The sequence below is a fragment of the Cherax quadricarinatus genome, chromosome 1 (genome assembly GCF_038502225.1).
Source record: "Cherax quadricarinatus isolate ZL_2023a chromosome 1, ASM3850222v1, whole genome shotgun sequence".
Taxonomy (NCBI): Eukaryota; Metazoa; Arthropoda; class Malacostraca; order Decapoda; family Parastacidae; genus Cherax; species Cherax quadricarinatus.
In genome coordinates, this window is record NC_091292.1 from 73,144,488 (window position 1) to 73,159,686 (window position 15,199).

Genomic DNA, 15,199 nt, shown 5'->3' on the forward strand with positions numbered 1-15,199 from the left:
AGCACTCCAGGATGATTTGAATAGACTGATGCAATGGTCGGAGAAGTGGCAGATGCAGTTTAATATTGACAAATGCAAAGTTCTAAATGTTGGACAGGTAAATAACCATGCCACATAAACTAAATAATGCGAAAATTATTTAGGAGTTCTGGTTAGCAGTAATCTAAAACGAAGACAACGGTGTATTAGTGTTCGAAATAAAGCTAACAGAATTCTTGGCTTCATATCTAGAAGTATAAATAATAGAAGTTCTCAGGTTGTTCTTCAACTCTATATATCCTTGGTTAGACCTCATTTAGACTATGCTGCACAGTTCTGGTCACCATATTGCAGAATGGATATAAATGCTCTGGAAAACGGACAGAGGAGGATAACAAAGATGATCCCATGTATCAGAAATCTTCCCTATGAGGATAGACTGAGGGCCCTGAATCTGCACTCTCTCGAAAGGCGTAGAATTAGAGGGATATGATCGAGTTGTATAAATGGAAAACAGGAATAAATAAAAGGGATGTAAATAGCGTGCTGAAAATTTCCAGCCAAGACAGGACTCGCAGCAATGGTTTCAGGTTGGAAAAATTCAGATTCAGGAAGGATATAAGAAAGCACTGGTTTGATAATAGAGTTGTGGATGAGTGGAACAAACTCCCGAGTACAGTTACTCAGGCTAAAACGTTGTGTAGTTTTAAAAACAGGTTAGATAAATACATGAGTGGGTGTGGGTGGGTGTGAGTTGGACCTGACTAGCTTGTGCTGCTGGGTCTGGTGCCGTGCTCCTTCCTTGAGTGGAGGTGACCAGACTGGGTGGATCATTGAGCTAATCCGGGGGGAGGGGTCATTTGGCTAATCCTGGGGGGGGGGTGACATGGACCTGCTCCACGTGGGTCAGTAGACCTGTTGCTGTGTTCCTTCTTTCTTGTGTTCTTATGCTCTTATAATACCGAGCACATCTCCCGAGGCGCATACGGGCTTCTGGCAAACCTAAGAATAGCGTTCCGATACCTCACTAAGAAAACATTCAAAACTCTGTACACCATATACGTCAGGACCATATTGGATTATGCAGCACCAGTTTTGAGTCCACCCGTGAGCAAGCACGTCAAGAAATTAGAGAAAGTGCAAAGGTTTGCAACAAGACTAGTCCCAGGGCTAAGGGGACTGACCTACGAAGAAAGGATAAGTAAAATCGGCCTGACGACAGGAGGGTCAGGGGAGACATGATAACAACATATAAAATACTTCGAGGAATTAACAAGGTGGACAAAGAATGGATGTTCCAGAGATGGGACACAGAAACAAGGGGTCACAACTGGAATTTGAAGACTCCTATAAGTCAAAGGGATGTTAGGAAGTATTTCTTCAGTCATAGAATTGTCAGGAAGTAGAATAGCTTAGAAGGCTACGTAGTGGAGGCAAGAGCCATACAAAGTTCATGGAGCAGGGAGAGAGAGGACCTAGTAGCAAACAGTTAGGAGGCGTGCCAGGAGCTATGACTCGGCCCCTGTAGCCACAAATAGGTGAGTATACACACACACACACACACACACATATACACAAACACACACATTATTTCTTCAGTCACTCATGGAGCGGGAAGAGTGACTGAGTAGCAGCCAGTGAAGAGGCGGAAACCAGGAGCTGTGACTCTACCCCTGCAACCACAACGAGGTGAGTACTACTAGGTGAGTACACTCACACATACACACACACTCACTCACATACACGCACATATACACACACAAACATATACACACACTCTCTCAATCACACACTCACACACTCACACACTCACTAACTCACTAACTCACATACACACACCAGAGGGGAAGACGATGACTCTGGGGATCAGAGGAAGATGGGCTTGGAAAGGCAGAATGGATGGAAGATCAATGTAAAAGGATGGAACAAGAGTGGGAACACAAACTAGACGAGCTTTCTGCAGAGAAGAAGAAATGGGAGTCGTGAGCTCAAGCTGGAGAAGGTAAGATACGTGCCCTAGAAGATGAAGTAAATATGCTAAAGTGAGTTAAAAGACCAGTGTTCATAGGGTACATGGCATCTGAAGCAGGTACACCCCTATTAAATGAGGGGTCCAATGAAAAGGAAGGAGACAAGACTTACAGAAAGACACCATCAGGCCACCAAGCAAGGGCGAGGAATGAAGGGGGTGAGAGGTTAAGTACAGTGACAGTAGTGAGGGGGTTGCAGAGGCATGACCAGGCCACCAAAGAGTTACAGAAAATATTAAGGGAGACAATGGTTATGTACAAACAGGACCCAGAAACATGAAGGGAAAGTCAGTGGAAGGAGAAGAGGGAAAGGTCAGTCTTTATCCATGAGCTTCAGGCGAGTGAAGGGAGGACATACAATGAAAGATGACAGGAAGAAAAACAAGAGATAGAAAACATCATTAAAGAAATAGGTGAGAAGGACATGACTGAGATAATAAATTTTCAGATGATTCTGGGGTACCCGATGGTGAGAAATCTGCTGGTCAAACAGATTTTCAAGACAGAAATGGTAAGGAACAGGATCATGTATGGTCGATGTGAGTTGGACCTGACTAGCTTGTGCTGCTGGGTCTGGTGCTGTGCTCCTTCCTTGAGTGAAGTTGACCAGACTGGGTGGATCATTGAGCTAATCTGGGGGAGGGTCATTGGGCTAATCCTAGGGGGGGGGGGACATGGACCTGCTCTGCATGGGTCAGTAGGCCTGTTGCAGTGTTCCTTCTTTCTTATGTTTTTATGCTCTTATAATACCGAGCACATCTCCCTAGGCACATACAGGCGTCTGGCAAACCTAAGAATAGCATTCCGGTACCTCACTAAGAAATCATTCAAGACTCTGTACACCATATATATGTCAGGCCCATATTGGATTATGCAGCACCAGTTTTGAATCCACCCGTGGTCAAGGACGTCAAGAAAATAGAGAAAGTGCAAAGGTTTGCAACAAGACTAGTCCCAGGGCTAAGGGGACTGGCCTATGAAGAAAGGATAAGTGAAATCGGCCTGACGACAGGAGGGTCATGGGAAACATGATAACATGAAGGGAAAATCAGTGGAAGGAAAAGAGGGAAAGGTCAGTCTTTATCCATGAGCTTCAGGCGAGTGAAGGGAGGACATACAACGAAAGATGACAGGAAGAAAAACAAGAGATAGAAAACATCATTGAAGAAATAGGTGAGAAGGACATGACTGAGATAATAAATTTTCAGATAATTCTGGGGTACCCGATGGTGAGAAATCTGCTGGTCAAACAGATTTTCAAGACAGAAACGGTAAGGAACAGGATCCTGTAAGAGAAACCACAGCTGAAGGAATCATCAACATACTGGAGGATGTTAGTAGACCATGACAGAACGAGAACAGAACCACAGCAGCTGTGGAAGAAGACAGAATCGAAAGGGGCTAGAAAGAGAGACAAGGACAGAGTCAGCAGAAAACAACCAGAGCTGGGCAGAGCAACAAGCACAAGCACCCATATAACCACCTCAGAACCCCACAGCAAAGCATACTATCCCAAATGAACCACAATCGACACCCACAACCCCTGCCCCACATGCTGCAGCAGAATCCCACAGCACCCTGCCAGGACCCTCGCTCCCTCAACCCCCACAGACACCCCAGAATACAGTGTTGGAGAAGATACTGATGGAATAACAAACAGATGGAAAAAAAGAACAAAATGGAGTGGCACAAAAGAGTCAAAGAGGCAGCGCCAGACATCATAGCTCTCTCAGAAACCAAACTCACAGGTATGATAACAGATGTCATCTTTTCAACTGGATATCAGATCCTCAGGAAAGACAGGGGAAACAAAGGGGGTGGAGGAGTGGCAATGCTCATCAAAAACCAATGGGATTTTGAGGAACTTGAAAGAGGAGACAGAGGAGAAGCAGGAGACTACATAATAGGAACATTTCAGTCTGGAGGTCCCAAGGTGGTAATTGCAGTAATGTATAACCCACCACAAAATGGCAGGAGGCCAAGACAAGAATCTGATGAGAGTAACAGAGAGATGGCTGACACACTGGGTGAAGTGTCCAGAAGGGCTCATTTAGACAGGGCAAAACTACTGGTTGTGGGTGACTTCAATCACAAAGAAACTGATTTGAAAAATCTGGAACCACATTGGGTTCCAGAAACGTGGAGGGCTAAGATGATGGAGGTGGCACTGGAAACCTTCATGTGTCAACACATTAGGGAGACTACCAGAGAGAGAGAGGAGAGGACGAACCAGAAGTACAGATATTGAGGACATCACACACGAAAGGCTCCTTGGAGCTCAACATGAGATTTAAAGAAGTATTCACAGTCAAGACAGATAGGACTCCAGAAACACAAGTGGTGGGGTACTCCATCAAGTATTACTGACATGCATAGCATTCAAAGTCAGGGAGAAGATTATCAGAAGAGTGGTGGAGCACCTAGAAAGGAATGAGCTTACCAGCGACAACCAGCACGAATTCAGGGACGGAAAATCCTTTGTCACAAACCTCCTGTAGTTCTATGACAAAGTGACAGCAGTAAGTCAAGAGAGACAGGAGTGTATAGATTGCATTTTCCTGGACTCTAAAATGACTTTTGACACAGTTCCACACAGGAGATTAGTGCAAAAGCTGGAAGACCAGGCAGGGATAACAATGAAGGCACTGCAGTGGATCAGATAATACCTGACAGGAAGGCTACAGCGGGTCATGGTACGTGACGAGGTGCCAGAGTGGGCGCCTGTGACTTGCGGAGTATCACAGGAGTCGGTTCTAAGACAGTGCTGTTTCTGGTACATGTGAATGACATGACGGAAGGAATAAACTCACAAGAGTCTCTCTTTGCAGACGATATGAAGTTAATGAGGAGAATTCTGTCGGAGGAGGACCAGGCAAGACTACAATGGATCGGGACAGGCTACAGGCCTGGTCTAGCAACTGTCTCCAGGAGTTCAACCACGCCAAGTGCAAAGTCATGAAGATCGGGGCCTAGGGGACCAAAGATTATAAACCTCAGTGAAGGAAAAGGAACTTGGGGTGAGTATAATACCGAACATATCTAATGAGGCGCACATCAACCAAATAACTGCTACAGCATATGGACGACTAGCAAACTTGAGAATAGCTTTCTGTCATCTCAGTAAGGAGTCGTTCAGGACATCAAGTCTATATTGGAGTATGCAGCACCAGTTTGGAACCCACACCTGGGCAAGCACGCCAGGAAATTAGAGAAAGTGTAAAGGTTTGCAATAAGGCTAGTCTTGGAGTTAAGGGGCATGTCCTACCAGGAGAGGATAAAGGAAATTGACCTGACGACAATGGAAGATAGGAAGGACAGGGTCGACATGATAACAACATATAAAATACTGAGAGGAATCGACAAGGTGGACAGAGATAAGATGTTCCAGAGATGGGATACAACGACAAGGCCACAATTAGACGTTGATGACTCAAGTGAGTCACAGAAATGTTAGGAAATGTTTCTTCGGTCACAGAGCTGTCAGGAAGTGGAATAGTCTGGAAAGTTAGGTAGTGGAGGCATGATCCATACACAGCTTTAAGAAGAGTTATGATAAAACTCACTGACCAGTGAAGAGGCGGAGCCAGGAGGTATAACTTAACCCCTGCAATCACAATTAGGTGAGTACACACACACACACACACACACACACACACACACACACACACACACACACACACACACACACGTCAGCTAGAGTACAAACCTCACAGCTACAACGTGACAACGATGAGGGCTGGGGATGAGAACTATGTTGTGTCATGTGCAGTGTAAAGAGATCTTGACATTTGTCCATTCGTTGTTTTTATTATAATAATTACGAATAATAATTATCTGGCACATTTGAAAAATTTCAAATAGTTTAGCATTTTTCTGTCTAACCAATTTTTAACCATAGTGATTAATTTACTTCCATAACGATAATCACATAATTAAAATAGTTAATAGTCCACTAGTCACTTCCCAAACTATATCAGTAATTCATTCAAAAATATTGTCTGTAGGTTACAGCAAATGACGACGTCAGAGTAGAACGAAAAATCAGGATGTATATTATCACTAAAAAGATGATATATAAAGGTATTTAGAAAACTCACAGTAATAACCTCCGGCTCTGTACGGGTGGGAAGTGAACTCGTGACTAGCGAGTCGTCAAACTCCAGGCCAGCGTGTAAGCCACTAGGCCGGCTGGCTACAGTAAGATTCGTACAATGAGGTATATTCATTCACCATCGAGAGGTTAGTATGGGTCCCAATGTTACCACAAATGCAAGTTTTTACAGATGGCTCTCCCGCCAGCATGACCTTGACGAACTCTAGCTCAAGTCCCCTCAAAGCCGTCATCATAATCGACGAAATCGTAATGACACGTTTGCAAACAAAACAAAATAGACTTAGATGTTAGCTGAATACCCAACCACTTAAACAAAGGTGTGATTGTGGTGGTGGTGGTGGTGGTGGTGTTGGTGGTGGTGGTGGTGGTGGTGTTGGTGGTGGTGGTGGTGGTGGTGTTGGTGGTGGTAGTGGTGGTGGTGTTGGTGGTGGTGGTGGTGGTGGTGGTGGTGGTGGTGGTGGTGGTGGTGGTGGTGTTGGTGGTGGTAGTGGTGTTGGTGGTGGTGGTGATAGTTGTGCTAGTGGTGGTGGTGGTGATGTTGGTGGTGGTGGTGGTGGTGATGATGGTTGTGGTAGTGGTGGTGGTGTTGGTGGTGGTGATGGTGGTGGTGGTGGTGATGGTTGTGGTACTGGTGGTGGTGGTGTTGGTGGTGGTGGTGGTGGTGGTGGTGGTGGTGGTGGTGGTTGTGGTAGTGGTGGTGGTGGTGGTGGTGGTGATGGTTGTGGTACTGGTGGTGGTGGTGTTGGTGGTGGTGGTGGTGGTGGTGATAGCGGTGGTGGTGGTAGTGGTGGTGATGGTTGTGGTAGTGATGGTGGTGGTAGTAAAGAGAACGTAAACCATCTCAAAATTCAATACGATGGGCCCAAAAGATTAGAAATCAAACAGTGGCTACTGCAGGTTAAGTGAGGGAGCCCTGAACTGAGATCTGACCCCCAGTAAGCACGATTCTGTGATTACAAAGCAGAAAACAAAGAGTCACTGTGATACACGAATCATCAGAACAGGCAAATGTATAAAGGGTGGACCGGTTAGCCAGTGAATGGTCTCGGTCAGACGACCGAAAGCTTCAGCTCCAGGTCATCATGTGACTAAGACCCGCGTCAGGTAACACTTGTCCTGTTTCCTGAAAAACCTTAACTAACCTACCTTGGACCGACACCCCTACAGCGTCATGTTCGTGAACCACCCAAAAGAAAAAAACACACACAAAATAAGAGAGAAAAATTGCCTAAAACCACAGGCAGATGTAAAATAAAACTAGCGGAGTGTTAAAATATATATACTAGAAATTAACTCCAGCCAGTACCAAGAAGCTCTACAACAGTAGAGGGAAGATTCTCTCTTAGTACAAGTGAAACAATAATATCACGATAACGTGAGCTTGACTAGCTAATGTAAGAATAATTTTTAGACGCTCAAGGTGACTGAAAAATCGTGCGAGAGAGTTGAAAGTATCAAATGGAAGATGTGGAGAATTTTTGTAATTTTCCTGCATGTCAATATTGAATAATGTAATACTGTGTAAAAATGTAGTATTGGGGTGAGTTTTAGAAAAAATTTCTAGCCACGAGAGAACCAATACACAGGTTGAGGAGAGGTGTCGAAATTTGACACAGTGACGCAGTGTAATAGAGAAAAAAAACTGGTTTAATCGCTCCAGATAAGGAATGTATCGTAGTGAATGGTGGACTAAAATAAGTAATTGTTGTGGGCTTCTCTAACTGTAAAATTCAATGTGACTCAGCTACAATAAAGCTGATAAGTGGAATATAAAGAGATGCGGCGGTGTCTAGAAATGTTGCACATCTCATGTATGTAAGCTTCCCAGTTAATTCTACAGTAGACTGTTATATTGGTCAATCTTAGCACATCTGTCTGTGGGAAGCGTCAGGATGTGAGACCCCAGAAATATTTGGTTAAGTGGTTCCATTAAATTTTGTATTTATAATTTTGCAATTATTATGTAATATAAAATTAATATATGTAATTTATGTACATTATATATTCTCCTATAAATGTGTATATTTTATAGACCAAACCACTAATTAGTAAAGTCAGGTCATTAATGATCCATATACAGTTCACAAACATAATTTACCAGTGTTACTGGTATAAATTTAATAATTCATAACTGTTTAATGGTCCAGTTTATGTGAGTGTGAGATAAGTGGGTGGGTATCGAAGGAGGGATACTGTTGCTACCCAGAGTCCCAAAAACCCTACCCATCTCCGAGGTACAACTAAAATCAATAAGTGTTATGCCTATTTTCGTTATGCCCTCCCCAAATTATGTATGTGTCATACACATACTTTCTGACAGATGATGGAATTTATGGTAAATACCGCAAAATCAAAATCGGTGTAAGCGATCCTGGTGTTCTGTTATGATATCAAATTGTATTGCTAAACTGAACAAAGCACGCGGAACTGAGGTAAAGATCTCAGGTGTGATCATCACCAGCAGGTGTTTCTCCAACAACCACGAAAGAGGCAGCAGTGAGAGGCTCGTAGACGTGACCGGAAACCTTCAAAACAGCAGCTTCAAAACAGCAGCTTCAAAACAGCAGCTTCAAAACAGCAGCTTCAAAACAGCAGCTTCAAAACAGCAGCTTCAAAACAGCAGCTTCAAAACAGCAGCTCCAAAACAGCAGCTTCAAAACAGCAGCTTCAAAACAGTAGCTACAAAACAGCAGCTTCAAAACAGCAGCTTCAAAACAGCAGCTTCAAAACAGCAGCTTTAAAACAGCAGCTTCAAAACAGCAGCACCTAAGAACAGCATTATAATATTAGCAGAGTAGAATGCTAAAAAAAAAAATCACAACTTACCCTAGTGGTATCTGCATAACAAAATGTCAACGACATCCGCATACGTTGTTATCCCAGAGTATTTTCATGCGGAAGCGTTAAACCCGTTGTAACCAAAGCCTCAAGAACGAATGAGCAGAATCCATTCGAGGAAGAAGAGGGGGGGGGGGGAGGTAGCTTCAGGTCCCTGGATCAAGAGCCCCTCGCCACCCTCCCCTTTTAAGGAGAAGCAGCCATTATACATTATTTAACTGAAAGACACTGAGAATACATATAAAGCCGAGTTCATCGTGAACACCGTGAACATCGTGAACACCGTGAACATCGTGAACACCGTGAACATCGTGAACACCGTGAACATCGTGAACACCGTGAACACCGTGAACACCGTGAACATCGTGAACACCGTGAACATCGTTAACACCCTGAACACCCTGAACACCGTGAACACCGTGAACACCGTAAAAATCGTGAACACCGTGAACATCGTGAACACCGTGAACATCGTGAACATCGTGAACACCGTGAATATCGTGAAGATCGTTAACACCGTGAACACCGTGAACACCGTGACCATCGTGAACATCGTGAATATCGTGAACACCGTGAATATCGTGAACATCGTGAACACCGTAAAGATCGTGAACACCGTGAACATCGTGAACATCGTGAACACCGTGACCACCGTGAACACCGTGAACACCGTGAACATCGTCAAACACCGTGAACACCGTGAGCATCGTGAACACCGTGAACACCGTGAACATCGTCAAACACCGTGAACACCGTGAACATCGTTAACACCAAGCAAAAATTTCAAACTACAAAATAAGCGGTGCAGAAATAACGCTGATTGGTATTCCATTACAAGGTATTTTCGTCATGTCGACAGTTGAAGGGTTGATGTGGTGAGTGTTACCTGTGCATCTTATACTAACTTTAAGGAAAAAATACGACACTGTAAATAACAACCGAGCCAGCAGCTCTGATCATGTAAGTCATAAATAACTAAAAGCAGTCTATCACAAATATATAACAATCAAGTTGAACATTAAAATGGTATAAAATACCGACAGGTTGTTAGGTAAGACACATATTTGTTATGTAATAATGATAACTTGATTGTTGTTAGGTAAGACACATATGCAACAGTTAGGTATCTTTATTATGAAACGTTTCGCCTACACAGTAGGCTTCTTCAGTCAAGTACAGAAAAGTTGATAGAAGCAGAAGATACTTGAAGACGATGTAATCAGTCCATCACCCTGGACTGATGGACTGATTACATCGTCTTCAAGTATCTTCTGCTTCTATCAACTTTTCTGTACTTGACTGAAGAAGCCTACTGTGTAGGCGAAACGTTTCATAATAAAGATACCTAACTGTTGCATATGTGTCTTACCTAACAACAATCAAGTTATCATTATTACATAACAAATATTTCTTTCTTTCAGCACACCGGCAGTATCCCACCGAGGCAGGGTGCCCCAAAAAGAAAAACAAAAGTTTCTCTTTTTAAATTTAGTAATTTATACAGGAGAAGGGGTTACTAGCCCCTTGCTCACGGCATTTCAGTCGCCTCTTACAACACGCATGGCTTACGGAGGAAGAATTCTGTTCCACTTCCCCATGTTATCATTAATACATAATGACAAATAGGTTATCACAAATTATCACAAATACGTAATCGCAAAAGCGATCATAATAAACACACAAACGACAAGTCTAACAATTAACAATAACCTGCGCAATTGCGGTCTCGGCGAACTGCAATTTTTTTTTTTAAGAATTTTCGCAAACGGAAAACCTTTCGGCAAGATGCTATAATGTATTGGGAAATTGGCAGGAAATTAGGAGCGTGCGGGGAAATATGTGAGGTCACTTAAAGAGAGTTGAAAAAAAATACCAGGGAGACTTGAAGACGTCCCCTTGGGTAATGCGTTTCCTTTCTCGATGCTTGCTAGCAAGCACGTCTGCAACACGTCTGCAACATGCCTGCAACATGTCTGTGATGGGTTTCAGGGATTCCTGTCCCCCTTCCTCACATTTCCTCGTTGATTGTGTGCTCGACCAGATTGTTGCTGCTAGCGACCCGAAGGCCTATATAGACAGGCAGTGTGAATTTTAAATGAAAGAAATAAATTACTCTGAGATTTGGGGAAAATTTTGTATTCAGTATTTATGGCATAACAGAAACTGTACTTAGGGAACACGTATCAATAGCTTAATGGTAGAAGGCAAAGCTCACAACTGATGGAGGACGAATTTAATTCCCAGAAAGCTAAAATGTTGCACCTAATTATCTTACATTAATCATCTTAGATTTCTTCTTACACATGTTCACTCTGGTCATCTGGAAGTAAATGGGTACCTTCGTGTTAGTCAGCTGTTGCAGTTCGTATCGTGGGATTGGTTTGGAAAGGTTTGTCAGGAAACAAGACAAGTACTCCCTCTTTGTCTTCTCTCTCTCTCTCTCTCTAACTCTCTCTCTCTCTCTCTCTCTCTCTCTCTCTCTCTCTCTCTCTCTCTCTCTCTCGCATACACACACACACACACACACAAACACACACACACACGCACACACACACACACGCAAACACACACACACAAACACACACACACACACAAACACACAAACACACACACACACATACAAGCACACACACACACACAAACACACAAACACACACACACGCACACACACACAAACACATAGCGGTCGGTGAAGAGGCGGGGCCAGGAGCTGAGTCTCGACCCCTGCAACCACAATTAGGTGAGTACAATTTTGTGAATACACACACACACACACACACAAACACACACATACAAACACACACACACACACACACACAGCACACACAGACACACACACACAGACAAACACACACACACACATACACACGCACACACACAAAAAAGCGAAAGGAGCTAGGAAAGGAGACAAGGATGGAACCAGCAGAGGTCAGTCAGAGCAGAACAGAGCAGCAAGGGCAAGCACACACAACTATTCTCAGAACCCCACAACCTATCACACCATCCCAACACACACTACAATCCATACACACAGCTTCCACCCAACACCGAGCTATAGAATCCCACAGTATGCCACCAGGTCTCCCACCCTCACAGGCCCCCCAAACCACAGTGTTGGAAAGGAAACTGAAGGTATGGTACACAAACGCTGATGGAATAACAAATAAGTGGGAGGAGTGGCACGAAAGAATCAAAGAGGCATCACCGGACATCATAGCTTTCACAGAAACCAAGCTTACAGGTATGATAACAGATGCCATCTTTCCAACGGGATAACAGATCCTGAGGAAAGACAGAGGGAACAGGGGGGGGGGTGGAGAAGTGGCATTGCTGATCAAAAACCGATAGAATTTTTATGAGCTTGAGAGAGGAGACAGTGGAGAAGAAAGTGATTACATAGCGGGAATGCTTCACTCTGGAGGTCCAAAGGTGGTAATAGCAGTGATGTATAACCCACCACAGAACAGCAGGAGGCCAAGGCAAGAGTACGACGAGAGCAATAGAGCGATGGTTGACACACTGGCTGCAGTGGCCAGAAGAGCTCATGCATGCAGGGCAAAGCTCATGATCATGGGTGACTTAACCTTGAGTAGTGCAGATATCGAGGACATCACATATGAAAGACCCCTTGGGGCAAACGATCATGTGGTTTTAAGCTTCGAATACACAGTAGAGCTACAAGTGGAGGGAGAAGAAGGAAGGCCAGGACGAATGAAGCCAAACTACAAGAAAGGGAACTACAAGGGAATGAGGAACTTCCTGAACGGGGTTCAGTGGGACAGAGAACTGGCAGGGAAGCCAGTTAATGAGATGATGGAATATGTAGCAACAATATGCAAGGAGGCTGAAAAGAGGTTTGTACCCAAGGGTAACAGGAATAATGAAAAAGCCAGGATGAGCCCATGGTTCACCCAAAGGTGAAGGGAGGCAAAAACCAAGTGTGCTAGGGAATGGAAGAAATATAGAAGGCAAAGGACCCAGGAGAATAATGAGAGCAGTCGTAGAGCCAGAAACGAATATGCACAGATAAGAAGGGAGGCCCAAAGACAATATGAAAACGACTTAGCAGCGAAAGCCAAATCTGACCCGAAACTGTTATACAGCCACATCAGGAGGAAAACAACAGTCAAGGACCAGGTAATCAGGCTAAGGAAGGAAGGAGGAGAGACAACAAGAATTGACCGTGAAGCATGTGAGGAATTCAACAAGAGATTCAAAGAAGTGTTCACAGAGAAGACAGAAGGGGCTCTATAAAGACGGAGAGGTGGGGCACACCACCAAGTGCTGGACACCGTGCACACAACAACCGAGGAAGAAGTGAAGAGGCTTCTGAGTGAGCTAGATACCTCAAAGGCAATGGGGCCAGATAACATCTTCCCATGGGTCCTGAGAGAGGGAGCAGAGGCGCTATGTGTACCCCTAACAACTATATTCAATACATCTATCGAAACAGGGAGATTGCCTGAGGCATGAAAGACAGCAAATGTAGTCCCAGTCTTTAAAAAAGGAGACAGACATGAAGCACTAAACTACAGACCAGTGTCACTGACATGTAGAGTATGCAAAATCATGGAGAAGATTATCAGGAGAAGAGTGGTGGAACACCTAGAAAGGAATGATCTCATCAACAGCAGCCAACATGGTTTCAGGGATGGGAAATCCTGTGTCACAAACCTACTGGAGTTCTATGATATGGTGACAGCAGTAAGACAAGAGAGAGAGGGGTGGGTGGATTGGATATTCTTGGACTGCAAGAAGGCGTTTGACACAGTTCCACACAAGAGATTGGTGCAAAAACTGGAGGACCAAGCAGGGATAACAGGGAAGGCACTACAATGGATCAGGGAATACTTGTCAGGAAGACAGCAGCGAGTCATGATACGTGGCGAGGTGTCAGAGTGGGCACCTGTGACCAGCGGGGTCCCACAGCAGTCAGTCCTAGGACCAGTGCTGTTTCTGGTATTTGTGAACGACATGACGGAAGGAATAGACTCTGAGGTGTCCCTGTTTGCAGATGACGTGAAGTTGATGAGAAGAATTCACTCGATCGAAGACCAGGCAGAACTACAAAGGGATCTGGACAGGCTGCAGACCTGGTCCAGCAATTGGCTACTGGAGTTCAATCCCACCAAGTGCAAAGTCATGAAGATTGGGGAAGGGCAAAGAAGACAGCAGACGGAGTACAGTCTAGGGGGGCAGAGACTACAAACCTCACTCAAGGAAAAAGATCTTGGGGTGAGTATAACACCAGGCACATCTCCTGAAGCGCACATCAACCAAATAACTGCTGCAGCATATGGGCGCCTAGCAAACCTCAGAACAGCATTCCGACATCTTAATAAGGAATCTTTCAGGACCCTGTACACCGTGTACGTTAGGCCCATATTGGAGTATGCGGCACCAGTTTGGAACCCACACCTAGCCAAGCACGTAAAGAAACTAGAGAAAGTGCAAAGGTTTGCAACAAGACTAGTCCCAGAGCTAAGAGGTATGTCCTACGAGGAGAGGTTAAGGGAAATCAACCTGACGACACTGGAGGACAGGAGAGATAGGGGGGACATGATAACGACATACAAAATACTGAGAGGAATTGACAAGGTGGACAAAGACAGGATGCTCCAGAGATTGGACACAGTAACAAGGGGACACAGTTGGAAGCTGAAGACACAGATGAATCACAGGGATGTTAGGAAGTATTTCTTCAGCCACAGAGTAGTCAGTAAGTGGAATAGTTTGGGAAGCGATGTAGTGGAGGCAGGATCCATACATAGCTTTAAGCAGAGGTATGATAAAGCTCACGGCTCAGGGAGAGTGACCTAGTAGCTATCAGTGAACAGGCGGGGCCAGGAGCTCGGACTCGTCCCCCGCAACCTCAACTAGGTGAGTACAACTAGGTGAGGTGAGTACACACACACACACACACACACACAATAAATAATAGGTGAGTACACACTAACACACACACACACACACACACACACACATACATACATACATAAACACATACACACAGACACACAAACACAAACACACACACACACACACACACACACACACATATACACACACACACCACACACACACACCACACACACACACACACCACACACACACACACCACACACACCACACACACCACACATACACACCCCACACACACACACACACCACACACACACACCACACACACACACACCACACACCACACACACACACCACACACCACACATACCCCACA